This window comes from Oppia nitens, unplaced genomic scaffold (assembly GCF_028296485.1).
Source record: "Oppia nitens isolate AA-2021 unplaced genomic scaffold, nextdenovo-longstitch-racon4-pilon3 scaffold29_pilon_pilon_pilon, whole genome shotgun sequence".
Taxonomy (NCBI): Eukaryota; Metazoa; Arthropoda; class Arachnida; order Sarcoptiformes; family Oppiidae; genus Oppia; species Oppia nitens.
The window spans coordinates 1,057,501-1,066,095 of record NW_026533209.1 but is presented as its reverse complement, the minus strand read 5'-3'; positions in this window follow the sequence as shown (position 1 = coordinate 1,066,095).

Genomic DNA, 8,595 nt, shown 5'->3' with positions numbered 1-8,595 from the left:
ACATTTGATTGGATGGTTAGCTGATGTATGTGTGTGTGTGTGTGTCGGCTGTGGCGCAGACTCACTGTCTGTGATAGCTTTGAATACAATGATTGTACAGTAAATTATATTGAATACATTTTTCTATTTATTTAACACACAGTATTCAATGCAGTGATGTATTCAATACATACAAACACACACCCATTGCCAATAAATTAGCGCAACATTTGAATACTATAATAACAATTGACAATACGTTTGAACTGTTACTCATTCACTGTACTCACAGTTTTCTATTATAGAGTGATCGACCAAAAAGTTTTATTCAATAAATTAATAAACTTAATTTGTAACAAAATTAAAGCGGAAATTTAAAAAAAAATTAAAGAAATAATCAAGATAATAAATTTAAATTTTTATTAATTCACTGTATTATTTATTAATTAAGTCACTAGCTCATATAATATTTGACTTAAARATATTGTTTAAACTTTATATATAARTATATAATATATAACCTTAAAATAACTTTCAAGTGTGGCAAATAATATTTATGGTCACTGTATCTGTATTTGACTCAATGCTATAACTGTACTGTTATTTAATATACATGTAATTGATTTTAATATTTATTATTATTATTATGTATTAATATTATTGTTTATTTTATTATCATATATACATTCAACAGTTAATGACACTAATAATAATAATAATGTAATATTATTTGTAAACTAAATGTACTGTAAAGTGTACACGTGATTAAAAAAAGTATCAAGTTAATTTAATTTGCTTATTTTGTTTGTTTGTTAAATAATAACAGTAATAAGTTGTTAAAGTTTTACGATCAAGGTAAGTTATCATTTTTTTTGATTATCATTAATTTTTTAAAATTAATTATATAATTAAATTTAATTAACTGTAGCTTGTATTTTAATAATTATAAATATGATATTTTTTATTATATAATGTTATTATAGTTATTATTAATATATAACAAGTTAATTATGTAATAAAAGTATTATTTTTTTTGGTAGTTATTATGTAAAGTATATGATAATAAAATGACAATGATAATTATTATAATAATTTATAACTTAACATTATTAGTTAATTAATGTATACATTGAGATAAATTAATTATATTTTTAGAAAAATTAATATAAACTTGCTAGTTTGCCATAATTAGTTTATTATAGTTTTTAATATAATTATGATTTTTTTTAAATAAAAAATACTTAACAGATATTATTATTTTAATAAACATTTGGCGCTTGTATTGTATTAAAATAAAAATATTACTGTAATTATTGTACATTGATCAATATAATTGATAATATAAATAGTTATTATAATAATAATATAATAATTGTAACATATGTGTGGTTTATTATACTTTTTGTTTGTGCGGAAATTTTATCAAAATAAATGCTAAACCGTTACTAACGGTATTTATTCATATATATATATACAGTATATATATATATATTATTTTATTTATAATATTTATTATTATTATTATATAAAATACATTATTGATATCCATGAGCACACTGTTAGTTATTGATACTGATAGTCCAAACTTTATACTGACAATTATTATGTAGTGTATGGCACCCATAACTCAAAGTTTGAACCCGTGGTGTATAAGTATATAATAAGCTTATAGTAAATAGTTGGTCACACTTATCGGTGTTTTTTTTTGTTGTATATTTTATAATCAAGTTTTTTTTTTAAATTGTTTGTCAAACAATAATTATAATTATTTCTATTATATTTCTATTTATATATTTAAGTACCGTATCTATTGTTTACTATTAAGATATACAGACTACAGTACAATATATTGTTTTAATTGCCGCTAATATCTAATAAGTTATTTAACAGTTACTTGACTTTTGTGGGGGTAAACACAGTATTATTATTATTATTATTACACTTATACCACTTGTATTGAATTAATCAACAATTATTTTAATATATAATAATAATATTATATAGTATGTATAGTATAATATATACCCATACACATTTTACTATTACATTTGATATTACTTATCTAAATATATAATTTATATTTATACATTTATTTAATATTTTTTTGTTATATATAAATTTATATATGCAATATTTTTATTGTTGACTAAAAAACATATTTTATCAGTAATTTATTTAGTATTGATWATCTCTACAGATATCTACTATAAGATTATTTGTAGTTTTTTTAATGATTTGTTTATGTTTAGAATAATAATAATAAATTAGAAMTTATTATTATTATACTAGAAATAAATTGATACAATAATTTACATATTAATTTGATACTGTCCAGGTCATCATTATATATATATATATATATATATTATTTGTACCAATTTATTATTATTTTATTTTTGTTGTGTGTGTGTGTGATAAGCATCCTATTTATTTTGCAAATTATATTTTTTTTATAAAAAATTGTGTTAATAGTTAATTCAAGAAATAAAAAGTCAAAATTATTAGCAAAAAAAATATTTATTATTATTATAAATAAAATAATTTGTTTCTTTAATATATTAATAATAAAAATAATAAGTTATATATATATATATATAAGTATAGATATATATAGAGCGTTTGTAGTATTTTTAGCTCATATTTTATATATAAAATAGAGAGAAAAACGTGTTTTTTAAATGAAATTATTAGATAATGTTTTCATTGAATTTTTAATGAATTATTTTCTATATGTGTTTATATATACGATATCAATCAATCAAATATTTTATATAWKTTATATAAGTTATATACAGTATATATATATAGTATGTGTATTTAAATAAATTAGTGATTAAATACACTCTAGCGATAAGTTATCAATAATTATTTTRTTATTATTATTATTATTGTWACTATTTTTGTGGCCATCCCTCAAAAGTGTCGATATATGTGGGCTAACAGTTTATTTTTTATTTTTTTAATAATTGAATTGATTTATGAAAATGCAACCAAAAAAAAATGTAGGAATTCCCCCCTTTTTCTATAGTTGATGTCATCCATCCCAAACATTTCAACATAAACGAGAGAACCGGTAGTTTTTTCTTTAAAAAAAAATTAGTGTAAAAGCAACAACACACAAAAATGTTAAACCCATTATTTATTTAAATACCCACCACTTAACGTGTGTCATATATTTTTTTTAAAAAATAAAAATAAATTTGGATCTAGTAAAGATTTGGTTAAAAATTTATATATATATATATATATATAATTTGTTTTAGCAATAAATTTTATGTTATAAAATTAGAATAACATAGAAAATTATATAATTAATTTTTTTGTTGCTATCTTTAAATACTACTACTATTCCTCATAATCATCATCACTACCTTTAGGCTAAACATATAGTTAGTATTAGTTTATCAAATTAATATATAGTAATATATATATATAAATAATGTTAATTATTATACAGTATATATATATATATATATATATATATATATATATATATATATATATATATATGGTTGTAAATGCAATAAAAAAAACTAATAATACTTTTTTAATATTTGTGAGTGTAATAATTAAAATGCTAACACACACACAAAAATCGACCAAAAAATATCCCAATTTTCGCAAAAAATAAAATAATTATTATTGAATTACTCTGTAATTAGCAATTAGTTTATGCATTTTAATTTTAACATGTGTGTGTGTGTGTGTGTGTGTGTGTGTGTGTGTGTGTGTGTGTGTGTGTGTGTGTGTGTGATATAAATGTTAAAATGTAATTTAAATGCTATTTATATGATACAAAATTTTATATGTTTATTATCAATGTACATCTCATATATATATATCATATAATATGAGTTTATAATTTGGGTTTTAGTTTTTTTACATTAAAAACAACATTTTAATAAACATAAATTAAAATTTGTTGTAATTTGTGAAAATATTAGTATTTACAAAATAGTTTTGAAAAAAACAGTTTTATATTCATAGAAATACACACAATATATTTAAATTAATATGAAAATCACGAATAAATTTAAGTCACTMTACTTTCAAAGTAAAATACTGTAATATAATTAATTTTTATGTTAAACATATGGAAAAATACATTTTGTTTTTTAAAATAAAAATCATTGTACAGTATTTTTAATAAATAAATAAATATTTKTATTTATGMTAAAATAATATACAATAAATAAATAACAAGTATTTTTCCCCAATTTTTATATTATAGCAATAAACTATTAGAGGCACAAAGTAAATGTATAGTTTTTTTTATTTGATTTACGAAAAAAATATTACTATCGTTTAATAATTACTATCATTAAATCCAATGAACTGATGCTATAAAACTTGATTGCCTGCAAAAAAAGGGGTTTCATCGCACTTATGATTATTATTATTATTACAACTATTATAAACACACTTACAATTTAACCCCTATATTTTTAAGCCCATCAAAGTTAACCCCTTTTTTACCMATAATAATAATAATCGGTATCCTGTTTATAGTTGTTGGTGTAACTTATCAATTGAATGTTGTTTTATTTGGATATATAAAATATAAGATTTCATTTTAGTTATCTATTGAACGAATTTTATTATTATTATAAAGTTTTTTTTTGAGTGAACATCAAATTAAATGCACTACTTTTAAGATATATTATATATATATACAATAAAAAATATGTATTTACTTTTTTGATATAATTTAGTTTATTTATATATAAAATAGTTTTTAATAGAAGTTGRAATAAAATGAATTGTATTTTWTGATACATTTAAWAATATATAATATTATATAATTTATATAAATTAATATTTAAAAATATATTCAATTCAATTCATCAATTGTATAAAAATATTTCTYTATTTATTATTAATTTTTTATTTCTAATATATAAGTAATATAATAAATATATTTTTTTTGTAAGTATAGTTAAATTTTTGGGAGTAGTATATATATGTAAATTATATATATATATATCAATTGAATACCGGTATATACAGTATATAAAATATGGGGTCGTGTACATTGTGTTTGCATAGGGCCATACCTAAATAAATTGTTATCTAAACACTGTATAATATCTAAAGTCCTAATTACTAGGATTGGTATGTATATATATATGGGAAAGTTATATTATCTAATAATGTTATAATAATCATAGTATTGTATACACACTTACAGTAGTAATAAATATTTATAACATATAAATCATGTATATTTTAATTACAATATTTATGTTTGAAGTAAATATAATATTATAAAATAATATATATATTTTATGGTGAGTAATAGTGTGCAATAAAATAAAATATAAGTGAATGTAATTACATACATTCAAAAATATCTATTTTTGAATAGCAATAGATTTTAATATAAAAACTTTTTTGATAGTTAAAAATAAGGAAAAAAAATATTATTTAAAATTTATTAGTATCTAGTTTTATAATCAATGTTATAATTATGGGTAGTTTTGAAAATTGATTTTATTTTTTATTATTAAAATTTATTTCATTGATAGTCATTGACTTTTGAAATTCAAAAAAAAAAACAAAACATAATTGCCATCAAATGTGTATTAAAGTATTAAAGAATATATAGTATAAACAAACAAACAAAAAATTAATTGTTTGTTATTATTATACTATATTTATTATTAATGTAACTACTTTTTTAAAAAAAAATAAAAAAATAAATAATAATATGTGTGACTGTCAATTATAAACAATTGTAGATAATTTTCGCCAATTTTTTAAAATTTATAGTTGTTATGCTATAATTATAATGATAGACATAAAATTGATTACCATTATATGTACAGTATATAAAAACTTGAAATAAAGTCATTAATTAATTAAATATCAAAAGCGTATCTCAATTATTGTATGTCTCAATTGAATGAATAGACACATTGAAGACAACAAAATAATAATAATAATAATAAACTTATTTTTATTCAATTTATACAAATGTCATTAATATTGTACTCTAAAAAAATAACTGCTTATTTAAAAAAAAAGTTTTGTTTATATAATAATAATAATATTTGTTTATTATATACATAGTATGGGCTGTAATTTTTAAAGTTTTTAACATTATTGCTAAATATATCTATTGCTAACAGTATAATTTACTGTTGTTATTGATTTATATACAGTATTTATATATAGCAATGCTATAAACTTCAAAAAATACTTGTAAAATTAAACATATATATATTTTTTATATTTTAAATATTTAATTTTATGACCAAAAAACGCATAAATAATTTTTAGCTATGTTTAGTTTTGATTTCATATTGCAAGCATAAGTGTTACATAATATGTATTTTAAATATAAATTATTTTTGTGACTATTTTTAAATCACTAGAGACTTATATCTACTTAAAACTTAAAATTTTTTATGTGAACAGAGATGAGACAGGAATTGAATTACTTATTAACAAATAAATTATAATAAAAAAGATTATATTAAAAAAACATTTTTTTCGGTGCTCTAAACTAGTGACCGAATATTAAGATAGATTTTTGTTTTATATATATAAGGCATTAAAAATAATATTGGGATATAAAACAGTCATTGCTTTTTTTGCTGGTGTTGTTGTTGCTGCTGTTGTTGAGGGCCGGGAGGGATTGTTTGTCAAAAATATTTAAAGTATGGATCTCTCTCTCTCTCTCTCTCTCTCTCTCTCTCTCTCTCTCTCTCTCTCTCTCTCTCTCTCTCTCGTAATACAAGTATTTAGAGAGAGAAAGAGAGAGAATGTAATTATCAAAATACAGTCAATAACTGTTGGGTCATATATATAGATACTGGTATTGAAAAGTCAATACACTTTGAATTAAAAATGTTTATGATCTGAGAGGGAGTGAGTAAGTTAAAAAAGAAAGAGAGAGAGAGAGAGATATTCATGATACCAGTGCTTATATAGCATTGCATAACATAGTATTTATAAGTTTGAAAATTTTTATGGCAAATGAATTCAACTCACAAACAAAAAACAACTATAAATAAAATATAATAATACACTTTGTTATCTATAAAATATATATATAAAAAGTTAATGCATATTAAAAAGAGCTTATGGGAGCTGTCAGTTATCCCAAGCGCTCAATGAGGTCTCTCTCTATCTCTCTCTCTCTCTCTCTCTCTCTCTCTCTCTTTCTCATATATATATTTATATATATATATCCAGTCACTCATTTGCATACCTATAACTTGTCCAATGTGTCAATCAATTGGCCTCTTATGTTATTTTTGTTGTTGGGTAATACATGAACAATATAACATTATTATCATTATTAATAATGTTATTAATAGAGAGAGAGAGAGAGAGAGAGAGAGAGAGAGAGAGAGAGAGAGAGAGAGAGAGAGAGAGAGAGAGAGAGAGAGAGAGATGAGACAATTGTGCCATAACTGCAAAATTWAAAAAAAATTGTTTATTAAGCTGTTGGGTTGGGACAGTAGGTTTGCCACATAGACATCATCATCAACAACAACAGTTGTATTTTAATTCCTGGTGTCACTAAGCTCTGGGGTGTAGAAAAGCAAACTAAACCAATGTTAGGTCAATGAAAAAATACTAATAATCATAAAATGTTTGTTTGTTTGTTTGCCTATTTGTTGAGACATTTTTTAAAAACTAATAGTGTGTTAGTTATATATATCTATATATATATTATTTGAAAAAAACAAATACATATAGAGTGTACATATACTGTGTTTTTTAATATAACATTATACTGTATATATAGCATATATATACTGTATATGATATTTGGTGCTCTAATATTACATTAACATAACAATTGAATTGAGTGTATATATATGTTAGTGCGGTTTTTACTGAGAGAAAATCACTTTATAGATGATTACCTGAGCCAGAGTGAGATGACCCTAAAATAGGACGTGCCTTTAAAAAAATAAAATAAAAACAACATTATAGTTAGTGTTAAAAAACCTTTAATATTGTGTGTGTGTGTATGTTTGTGTGTATTTGTGATATGAAACACAAAATTTCAAAAAAAAAATTAATGCCAGAGAAACTTTTTTTCGTAGAAAAATACTGTATATTTATTATTATTATTTTTTGTTGTTGATAATCCCTAAGAAAATAGTTTTATATATTTTATTATTATTATTAAACACCATTTGCTTATGTAGTGTATGGTGTGGTACTGATTAGTGAGAGCACTGGGACTTTTAAAAAAGTTTATTACATTTATTTTACATAATAATAACACACACACACACACACACACACACACACACACACACACACACACTTTATACACGATTTTATGTGTTTTTATTTTGTTTTTTTTAAATTTTATTTTTGTCTTATGTCGTAAACTTTTTTTTTATATTTTGCTTTTTATTTAAAAAAAACTTTGAGATTAAATAATTAACGATTTAACTAATAATATATAATTTACTATATAAATTATCATTATTTTTTTCTACTAATATTAAATGATTAATGTAATAATGGTTTAAAGATTTTATTTATGCATATTTTGAATTGTGATATTAACTTATATTTTTTTAATTAAAAAAAAAGATATAAATATCTTAAATCTTAATGTATGATTACATCATTAGATTATCTATAAAG